The following is an 11,653-nucleotide window of genomic DNA, read 5'->3' as shown; positions in this document are numbered from 1 at the left end:
TCAAAAAATATGGCTAGCATATGCTCCCTCTTCACAAATGCTTGTCTTATTGATGTCTCAAGGCGTAACAAATTGCATGTTGTTGACCTGAACCGTCTAAAGCCGCTTTGATGTTTCGATAAAATATTGTTAACCTCAAGGTAGTGCATAAGGCGATAGTTGACCATGCGTTCCATGAGCTTACACAAACAACTGGTCAAAGCAATAGGTCTGTAACTGTTCGGTTGTTCAGGATTTTTGCCAGGCTTCGGGAATGCAAGAACTATGGCTGCTCGCCAGGTGTCAGGAAATGAATGACTTACCCAGATCCGATTAAATAATATGAGTAAATGTGAGAGTGATTCTGGTGAGAGATGCCGAATCATGGAGTAATGAATGGCATCGGGCCCTACAGCTGAGTCAGGACTTCGTTGCAAGGCCGTCGTCAGTTCATGAAGGGTGAACAATGAATTGTACCCCTCCGGTGTAAAAGGCCGGAAGGTGTACGATGTACGTTCGGCTGATGATTTAATGGGATGAAACGATGGGGGATAGTTCGCATCGCTGGAAACAGCGGCGAAATGGGCGGCGATGGTGTCCGCAATATCCCTCACATCGCTGATGATAGTGCCATTGGTATTTAAAATGGTGATGGGATGAGACTGATAATGACCATTGATTTTTCGGATCCGGTCCCAAATGATTTTGGATGAAGTAGATGAATTGATTCCCGTCGTAAACTTTTGCCAGGACTCGCGTTGAGCCTGGCGCCTGGTTCTTCTCGCTATCGCCTTTGCTTTTAAAAATGCCAACTTGTTGTCATGGGTAGGATACCGCCGGAACCTACTCCATGCTTTCTTTTGTGCTTTAATCGTGAGATTACATTCGTGGTTCCACCAAGGTTTAGGAAATTTAGGAAGTTTCGAGGAGACTTTGGGTATTGTTTCATTGGCTGCTGAGATCATACAACTGGTCACAAGGTCGACACAATGGTCGACGTCGGGTTGCGAAACCATATCCTCCGTGATTTCTGCCTTGACCGTGAAGTCTGCCCATCGGGCGGCCACAAGCTTCCACCGAGGAGGACCCTCAGGTATGCTATGGCTTCGATCAAGGCACTTAACCACTAGAGGAAAATGATTGCTCCCGTGGAGGTCTGGATCAACCGACCAGGACCAGTTCGGCAAGAGTGAAGGTGAGCATAACGATAAATCTATTGCAGTGAAACTATTGTTTGGGGCATGGAAATGAGTGAAACTGCCATCATTCATGATGGTAAGGTCCATGTCATCTAACAGTCGTTCAACCATTTCCCCACGAGGGGTGTTGCTGTTAGAACCCCATATCATGTTATGAGCATTGAAGTCTCCAAGAAGAAAAAATGGTGGAGGTAATTGATCAATCAGATCTTCCAGATCTCTCTGTAAGATGGTGTCATTCGGTGGTAAATAAATGGAACAGATGGTAATTCTTAGGCCTGTAGAGATTTCCACCGCGATGGCTTGCAGGTTCGTGCGCAGCGTTAGAACGCGCGACGACACGTGATGTGGAACCAGCAGAGCAACACCGCGGCAAGCTCTACTCCCATCATCGTAGTCAATACGAAACAGGGAATGTCGCCTGATGTTCCATGTCTCCGAGGGCTTCGTGAAAGTTTCCTGGAGTGCCACGCAAACAGGATGATAACGATTGATCAAATCCTTGAGATCTTCATAATTGGATCTAAGACCACGAATGTTCCATTGAATTATGTTGGCCATAAATTAGGTAGAAGTAGACGGTTCGAGGTCTTTAAATTTATTCCGGTCTAGTTTCCGGCGAGTACCACCAGATTCTGATAGATTATCAAGATCCATGTCACCAATTGACTTGTCATCAATTAGTGACACATTCTTGAGGGTGGGACATTTTATTGCTCTCTGTATTGCTTTTCTTGAATATCCGGTCTTTTTAGATTTATTTCCAGAATTAATCTTGGGTTTAGAATAATGGGAATAGAAGAGAGAGAATAGAGGGGAGAGAGAGAGAGAGCGTCGACCTCATGCCAATTTCAAAAACTAAATCATTTTTCCTTTGGCTGCAATTGAAATTATCAAATCTGCTTGTGACACTTTCTCAAGGCCAGTTCTGGTCACGCGTACCGTATGTTGCGTTGTTGTACCGAAAGAAAGAAATTTACCGCACATGCAATAAATCTCAAAAATTTTACGTGGCATTGAAAAGATTTAAAAAAATGATAAGAATAATATTTGAACACACACAATATTTTACACGCGATAACAATACAAAACAGCTGACGGGGGTTCATAAAGAACGGAAGGGGAGGGTGGGGGGGATCGACAATGAATATTGAGTGAAGAGTACAAAGCGTGCCTTATCTCGCCCAATGCATCAAACAATTAGGCTTCCACATGCCGGATAGTCATCGTCTCAGCCATCAGACCTCCGTCAGCCTTTTGAATTGAATGATGGCCACGAGGCCACTTTACCACATTCATCCCCCACCGATCAATCGATCGAACTTTTAATTGGTGGTTTCGTCGTTTTTTGCCACGGCTGCAATATTTTCATTTATTTCGTAAAAATGCTGAAGTGTCAAATAATAAAAGGTTTCCACTTGTAGAAAGACGGCAGTGCGTATCATATATATGCTCGGCCCTTCTGGAGTATCCGATGTGGCTCGCGGCCTGAAGCCTTATTTTGTAAAAATGAACTCAGCGGCACATTTAGAGATAATTGCGGGACGTATGGTGCAGTTCCATATCGCTAAAGGGGACCCGTGGTGTATTTATCGATCACTCCAGTGACTTGCGATACAGTTTCGGGTCACTAAAGTGGTCCACGTCACATTTACGGATCAATTAAATGATTCGCGGCATATTTTTCGATCACTTAAGTAGCCTGACACTATTTCAGAGCCCTTAAGCGGCCCGCAGTGCAGTTCCGCATCATCCACGCGCTACACGCGCGTTGCTGTTCCAGATCAATTACTGGCACCCACGGTATATCCGCAAATCAACTGAGTGACCTGCAGCACAGTTCCAGATCACTTAAGCGACCCGCAGTGCATTTACAGGTGAGTTAAGTGACCCGCGGCACATTTTCAGATTACTTATGAGAACCGTGGCACAGTTATAGAGCACTTAAGTGACCCACGGAGCAATTCCTTATCTCTCAAGTTACATGCGTGGTGCTGTTGCAGATCAGTCACGAGACCCAAGGCATAATTCAGATCAATTGAGTGACCTGCATCACTTTGACTCAGATCGTCAGCGACGCACGGGAAATATGAAGCCTCTTAATGGAAATAGCTATAGTAGTGGCAAAAACTATAGACGGCAGGCAAATTATGATAATGGCAGATCTTGCCAAGAAGCTGATCGTTTCCGATTCGGTGCTCAACTCTATCAATATAACTTCCCGTCGATCCTCGATTTCAAGAGAGAAGGAAAGGACCGATGTGTGGAGTGCTGTTTCCAAAACCTAGCACATGGCACAAATCTCGATGTCTATCACCGTGCCAATGATCGTATGTGCACCAGTTTTCTTCTTATCAAGGGTAGACGAAATATCATGAAATAGATTGTGTAATGGCCAATAATAATTTACTGAGTAAAGAGCAGGGAATTAGATTACTTCAGATTAACTTAGATCACTCTAAAGCGGCTACTTACCAATTGGAAAAAACTGCCAACGAAATGAACGTGGACATAGTACTGGCCCAAGAGCCCTGGGTCTGGTCCACAGCGCAAGGTCCGGAACTCAAGGGAACTCACGTTGTACCAAAAAAATTTTGGTACAACGAGTCATGTTTTACACAGAGAGGCAAGGATTCTGGCATGCCAACCAGTACGGATTCCGACAAGGTCGTTCAGCAGAAATGGCGCTTGCAGACGTGATGGAAGAGGTTAAGACGCAAAGAAATCGAGGTAATGACGTAGCCATCATATCCCTGGATATGGAAGGGGCGTTCGATAACCTCAGATACTCGTCTATACGCCGCCGTCTAGCAATAGCGCCCATACCACAACAGCTCAAGGTAATTTTATCGGATCTTTTGTACCACCGTCGAGCGGTGTTGGTCACGGATGCGGGAAAAGCTGTGAAAGAGCTTCAAAAGGGTGCACCTCAGGGCTCATGTTCCGGCCCCTTGTTATGGAATCTTGTTCTGGATGAGTTGTTGAAAATTAATTGGCCCTCAAACGTCAATGTTCAGGCTTATGCTGATGACCTTTTGGTAATTGCATCTGCCCCTACTGTCAAGGGATCAGGTGATCTAGCAGAAGAAGCCCTTAGAACAGTGTCAAATTGGCTGCACATGCATAAGCTCACTCTCTCTATCGCTAAGACAAAATTCTTGTGGATATCAAAGAAAAGACCTCCCACCATCTGGTTCCAAGGGAAAACCATCAAGAAAACGGACGTGCTATGTTATTTAGGCGTTTTCATCGATAATCAACTTAGCTGGGACGATCACATCAAAGAACAGAGGAGAAAGGCGTCACGTGTTCTTCAGAAGATGCGCCTGATGGCTGGACCACAGTGGGGACTGACACGGGCTCTGAGGAGATCCCTCTACTTGACAGTGGTTGAGCCTATGATAGCTTATGGAGCTTCAATATGGCATTCTCCCAAGGTCCAGATGTTCAGACGGCTCGATTCTATACAAAGACCCTTCCTTCTATATATCTCTGGTGCGTATAGAACTACACCTACTAATGCTCTTCAGGTGATCTTGGGGCTCCCGCCATTATCCCTCAAGATAGAATTCCTGGCAAGAGTCACACGTCTTCTAAGCTTCACAAGCCATGTCCATTGTTAGAGGAAACATTAGTCCCGGACGCCTTCGAGCAAAAAACTATAGGCTGGACCTCGCATCCTGCAGAATCTCTGCAGGCCAATCAAGTATTCCTAGAATCTTCGGAGGATGATACACCTGAGGAGAAATCCGTCGTATATTACACGGATGGCTCTAAACTGGAATCAGGTACAGGAGCTGCCTGTATAAAAACCGTGGGAACGGAGATCGTGCATAAATGGGCTGCTAAACTAAAAGAAAATAATTCAGTATATCAAGCTGAGATGCTCGCTATATTTACAGCAGCTCTGGATGCAGCTACAAACAGGAGGCAGACTGTAATAAGATCGGATAGCCGTTCAAGTCTCCAGGCCATTCTAAACCCGCTCTCTGAAAACGCAATGGCGAGAAAGATAAGGAGTATACTTGTATCTCACCCATCAATACGCATCTCCTGGGTAAAAGCCCACAACGGCCAGTGGGGAAACGAGCTTGCGGATGCGGCGGCCAAAGAAGCGACCAATACCGGAGTCTTTTACGACGAACTCTTATACCCAGCTTCTCACGCAAAATCACTCCTCTGGAGGGACATGATATCAAATTGGCAATTGCATTGGGATATGCCGGAGGCGTCAGGAAGATCAACTCACGAAGTTATAAAGAAAGTAGATACTAGGAGCAGGGGCTGGTCACGAGAGCTTATCTTATTTGTCACCGGTCATGGGCCTTTCCCAGCAACCTTACATCGCTTTAAAGTGATTGCCAGCGATAAATGCTCTTGCCTTGAGCCTGGAACGCCCCTGCACTACGCTACATGCTGTCCAGAAACGATGCCCTTGCACTTCTGTTCGCCGGCTGCCCATTTACACAGACCATGGATGCTTGGCATACTACGTCGAGAAGAATCAAAGGAAAAGATAAGAAAAATGGTGAAATTCCTTGAGGAACATCCCGAGAAGATAAGGGATCCGTCTCCTCCAGCTCCTGCAACTCCGGTACCAGCGCCGGTAAGGAGATCGCCGCGTCTTCACCCTGACAGTGCGCTGGTGGCACTGTTTGCGAGCGAGGAGCAAGATGAATCCCAAACCTAATTAATGACGTCTCGGAGAAATTAGACTGACTGTATTGAACTGCCGGAGTGCAATGAGATGCTCTGCCCTTCTTGTCATTTGATTCAATCCTTGATCACTCAAATTTCTGATTGCGCCTTTTGCGATACGATTTTTATACAACTTTCCATGACTATTTATTATCCGTGCCCGTTGCACTTTACTTTAACTTGATTAATTTGATTCTTCGATTTACATAATTTTTGATTTCCTTGCACTATATGTAATCTTTGACGAATCAATAAATTTTGGTTTTACCGGAGATGCCCTGTCCCCCCCCTCGGGGGGGGGGGGCAAAGTGCTTGCGTTGCTTCTTGCGACAGAGCCTGGGTGTCTCGCGGTTTCTCCAGTTTCTCCAGATCACTCAAGCGTCCCGCGGCACACTCTTAGATCACTTTAGTGCCCGCGGCACACGTTTTCAAACCAGTCAAGTCGCCCCGCACACTCTCCAAAATGTTACGCACCCTTGGTGTATGTGTCAAGGAAAATATTATAAATCCAGTTAGTAATGCATCATAATCACTGGTTTCACTGGTTATTATGCGTAATCACCTACCAAGTTTTACAAATTTCTTTACATTTATCACTTTTACCGGCGATTATGCTGAATACTCAAGCGTCGTTGGTGAACATGATGGAAATATCGTATTGAATTTCATTACATTTGCCGGTTATCATGCATAATCGCTATTTCGTATTGGTTAATATGATAAATCAGTCGCATTTCCGTGATAAGATATGTATTTGGATGACCGTAAATGTCACTTGAAAGATAAGTAAATATGTGCCACGAGCCAGTTTAGTGATCTGTAAATGTGCCGCACGCCATTTAAGATGATGGGAATTTAAGTGATGGGAAACTGCACCACGGATCACCTTAAGTGATCTGCAAATGTGATGCGGCTTCCTTAAGTGATCTGGAACTGCGCCGTGACCCTGTCAAGTGATGATGAGTGAATATGCCGTGAGGTCACTTTAGTGATCGGTAAATGTGCTGCGGGCTCCACTCAAGTGATGTGAAACTTCACCGCACTTCACTCAAATGATCGGTTATGTGCTGCGGCTCTCTTAAGTGAACTAGAATATGCCACAGGCAACTTTAGTGATCGGTAAGTGTACCACGGGCCAATTCAGTGATCTGTAAATGCACCGCGGATCATTGAAGTGATGTGAAACTTCACCGCGGATCACTTAAAAATTATCTCTCTATGTGCTGCGGCTCTCTTAAGTGATCTAGAACTGCGCCGCGAGTCATTCAAGTGATCTGTGAATATGTCACGGGTCAGTCAAGTGGTCTGTGAATATGCCACAGGTCACTCAAGTGATCTGTGAATATGTCACGGGTCAGTCAAGTGGTCTGTGAATATGCCACAGGTCACTCAAGTGATCTGTGAATATGTCACGGGTCAGTCAAGTGGTCTGTGAATATGCCACAGGTCACTCAAGTGATCTGTGTATATGCCACGGGGCACTTCAGCGATCTGGCAAAACGTTTCGGGCCACTTAACTGATATGAAACTGCACCGCGGATCACCTCAAGTGATCTGCAAATGTGCTGCGGGTCCCTTAATTGATCTAGAGAACTGTACCGCTCAGTTCATTTTTCACAAAATTAAGTTTGAGGTCGCAGGCTACATCAGATGACTCTGTGGTCCACATTCGTCCCGCGGGTCATAGGATGGTCACGGTCAAAGAACATCAATCCAGTTCTGTGTATCTCGTGGTTTGCATCTACAATTTGTTAATGAATCTCTCCTTTGCATAATGTTCAACATAAACCTTTGTATGTATATCTGTGTGTGCACGAATTCTGAATATGAATACGTAACCATAACACATCGCACTGCATTTTTATGAATTCATCCATTTCCTCTTGCACATGATGTATTATTTTATACTGTGTGATTCAGTGGTGAGTGTAGGAGATGTAATGTTTTTACATGCAGCATGTTGCACAGCAATAAGAGTGATCTAGAGCAGCGGTTCTCAACCTTTTCTGACTCGCGGAGCCCTATTCGGTGAATAATTTCTCTGGCGGAGCCCTGTTTAACTCGAAGAGCCCTTTTTAGTATGTCATTTATATGGCGGTACCCTTTAGGCCTCTTTTTTTGTTTGTTTATCGAATTTTTTGATTTATTTTGTTATTCTCGAGTGGCCGCGGAGCCCCTGGGAAGTGCACACGGAGCACCGGTTGAGAACCGCTGCTCTAGAATACTTTAAGACATTCATTTTTTAAAATATTGTTGGTCCTTTGAAAATCGGAAGTGCCTCATGTGGTGATGACGAGGCTCATGTATAAAGAACTGAATTCTTCGTTCAGCTTTGTTCCTTATAAACTGACCTGAAAGATCAAACTTCCAGTTCAGTAATAACAAAGGACCTCCACACAAGCAGACGACAAGTAAGATAGTAAAAAATGAATTTTTCCACACTCTACTTTATAGTAATGTGCTGCCATCTAATGTCAAATTTAAAAGTGACTCATGTGGTGATAATGAAGTTGAAATTAAAAAAACCACATTCTTTATTCCGTTCAGTTCCTTATAAACAAAGCTCATAAACTGAACTGGAAATTCAAACTGAAAGTTCGGTTATTTCAATTGAGGATAAGGAGACGTCCAAAACGAAGAACCTCTTAATGAGCAGACGACAGGCGGTGTGTTCGGTTCCCTACAAGCTAAGCTCACAAACAGAACTGGAAGTTTGAACTGCCAGTTCAGTAATTTTTTCAGGACACAAGGAGACGTCCAAAACAAGTAACCTGGAGAGAAGCAGGCGACAGAGATTCCGAGGCTTGCATCGAGCTTATATTACTGGAGGGAGCTTCCAGCCGCCGCGACTGCAGCGACATCAAATGTGAGGCGTGACTCGGCGAAAACAAAGTTCCCGCCTGGCAATTTGCCCATGGAAATATACAGTTCGGTCTCTAAATATTGGGTTTTAAAGATTTAAAAAAAAAGGATAGAGGTAAGATTCATCTAAAGGTGAAAAAAGATTAAGTTATTTATTTCATTTTATAATGCTGGAATCATTTCTTGAATTTTCCTCCATTAATTCTGGAATTTTCATTCATTATTTCTTGAATTTTCATTCATTATTTCTTGAATTTTCATTCATTATTTCTTGAATTTTCATTCATTATTTCTTGAATTTTCATTCATTATTTCTTGAATTTTCATTCATTATTTCTTGAATTTTCATTCATTATTTCTTGAATTTTCATTCATTATTTCTTGAATTTTCATTCATTATTTCTTGAATTTTCATTCATTAATTCTGGAGTAATTGCTCTCATCAATTCTGGATTTTTTTCTTTCATTAATGCTGAAATTGATTATTTTCATTATTTTCATTATTTCTTTCACTGATTCTGAAATTATATCTCATTAATTCTGGAATTGTCTCTTTCATTAAATTCGGAATTATCTCTTTCCTTCATTCTGGAATTATCTTTCATAAATTTTATTATTCATTAATTTTTTCATCAATTTTGGAATTATCACTTTTATCAATGCTGAAATTATCTCTTTCATTAATGCTGAAATTATTTTTTCATGTTCTCAGCACTGCCAAGGCGGATACCGCTGATGTCATACTCTGTCCAGTAATATAAGCTCGATGGAGGCTTGATTTATACACTGTTGGTGCTGCCATCTAATCTCGAAATTTCAGGCAACTCGTGTGATGTGTGTGTGATTTGCAACAATCGAATTTATGTAGAAAAAAATAATTATTTCTTTCCACAAAAACATTCGGACAATATGGATGATCGCACAAATAGGTGAAAATACGGATTATGTGGTCTTCAGATAGGGTTACCTGATTCAAAACTGAAAAAAGAGGACGCCTGGTGCGAACCTTAGGCAGTGCCGTCTTAACGCATGCTTCCCCCACCCCGGGCCGTGCCCGAAGGGCCTCAAGAGAAGAGGTGCCTCAAAAAAACGAGACGTAGTTGAATTTTTCAGGTAGGTCCTCCAAAAAATTCCTTGACTCGGGAGCCCATGATTCTATTACGACGATCCTGCCTGTCAGCCCCACCCTTGTGGGGGGTCATGGAATTCCAGTACTTGATTCCTTTACTTCTATTAATTTACATTAATTAAACAAAAATAGCAATAAAAAATTCGAAAAATGATCAAAGTTATCGAATTGCAACGTATATTTGACAAAGAGATGATGAAGCGCTTTAAAAGTATGACAAAATTTATGCCTGTTCGATACGGTTCGAGCCACAATACGGCAGGTGGACCAAGATAATTATTATTAATAATTTATGAATTTTGTGAAATTAATTTAAATGCCATTCCCTCTCAATGGATCGTGTTTGATTACGATCTGCACCAGCGGTTCTCAACCTTTTCTGACTCGCGGAGCCCTTTTCGGTACATAATTTTTACATCGGAGCTCTATTTGACTCGAGGAGCTCTTTTCTGTATATAATTTTTATGGCGGAACTCCGTAGGCCTCTTTTTTTATTTATCTGTCAAATTTACATATTTATTTTCCTTGAGTCGTAGCGGAGCCCCTCGGAAGTGCACACGGAGCCCCAACGGAGCACCGGTTGAGAACCGCTGATCTAGAGTCTATATGGCATACACCATAGTCTCCCAAACATTTTGTTCCATCGCCCCCTTCTTCAAAATTTTTTTTCTCTCATCGCCCCCCAACTCAAATAAACCCATAGGATCCTATGTTAAATCAGTTGGTTCTATCGCCTCCTTGGACCATTCCATCGCCCACTTTGGGAAACACTGGTATACACAAAGAGGTTCTTCAACCGATTTTCTGACTCTGAAATTCAACAGATTATTGAACACTGACAATAGTAATATGATAAGTAATCTTATATCTTTGAGACTCAACAGTGCTTTGACATTGATTGAACATCTGTTTACATGTGGAATGTGCATTTTGTAGCACTAATCTACAGTATCTATCCAACTTAATAGAAGATTACATTGTAACAAAAAAGGAAGCATATGTTAGCTATAATCATACCAGAGTAATTGCTTTACTCTGACAATGGCTTTATATTGTCAAGGCTGAATATGTTTATGTGATAAAGATTCCGGGATTTTGCTGGGTTGGGTCTCCGGGGGTGTGGGCGGCTGCGCCTGCGGCTGTCTTTGGGTTCGTGGGTCCCTCCTGTGGGATGGATTCGGGCTGGGGGCCTGTTGGTTGCTTCGGCCGGTGGAGGTAGGGTGCCCGGGCTCTTTAAAGATTCTGAGCCGGTAGCCCCAGTCATAGGGATCGAGGACTGGGGGCGCCGGCCCGGGGGGGGGGGCCTTGGCTTTCGAGCCTTTCGGCCCGGTGCAGCTCCAGTGTGACCCAACCTTTAGGGGTGATGTGCTTTTATCCTTTGTGGGACAGAGCCTGGGTCATATCTCGCATAACAGTTCTGAGGCCATTTAAGATCACATCGCGGTGCACTTAAAGATCACTGACGTGGCCCGTGGTACATTAAAAAGATCACTGAAGTGGCCCGCGGCACACTTACCGATCACTGAACTGGCCCCATGTCATATTCACTGATCCACTTGACTGACACGCGGAGTATTTTGCGGCCGAGAGTGGCTGCCTAAATCCACCCGTGTCCGCATTCCTGTCAGTTGAGGATCGCGATTGAACTCGCTATTGAAGAACATACACATATAGTCAGAATTCGCTACAGAGAAACATAGGAAAAATGTTCCCTTTCTTTTGTATAAAAATAATTTTGTACAGTGTACATTTTTTATTATGGGCTCTGTATTATGGGCCATTAGAG

The sequence above is a fragment of the Pholcus phalangioides genome, unplaced genomic scaffold, assembly GCF_987345545.1.
Source record: "Pholcus phalangioides strain wild (caught in Gottingen) unplaced genomic scaffold, Ppha-v1.0 ptg000014l_1, whole genome shotgun sequence".
Taxonomy (NCBI): domain Eukaryota; kingdom Metazoa; phylum Arthropoda; class Arachnida; order Araneae; family Pholcidae; genus Pholcus; species Pholcus phalangioides.
Note: the sequence above shows the minus strand (reverse complement) of the source record.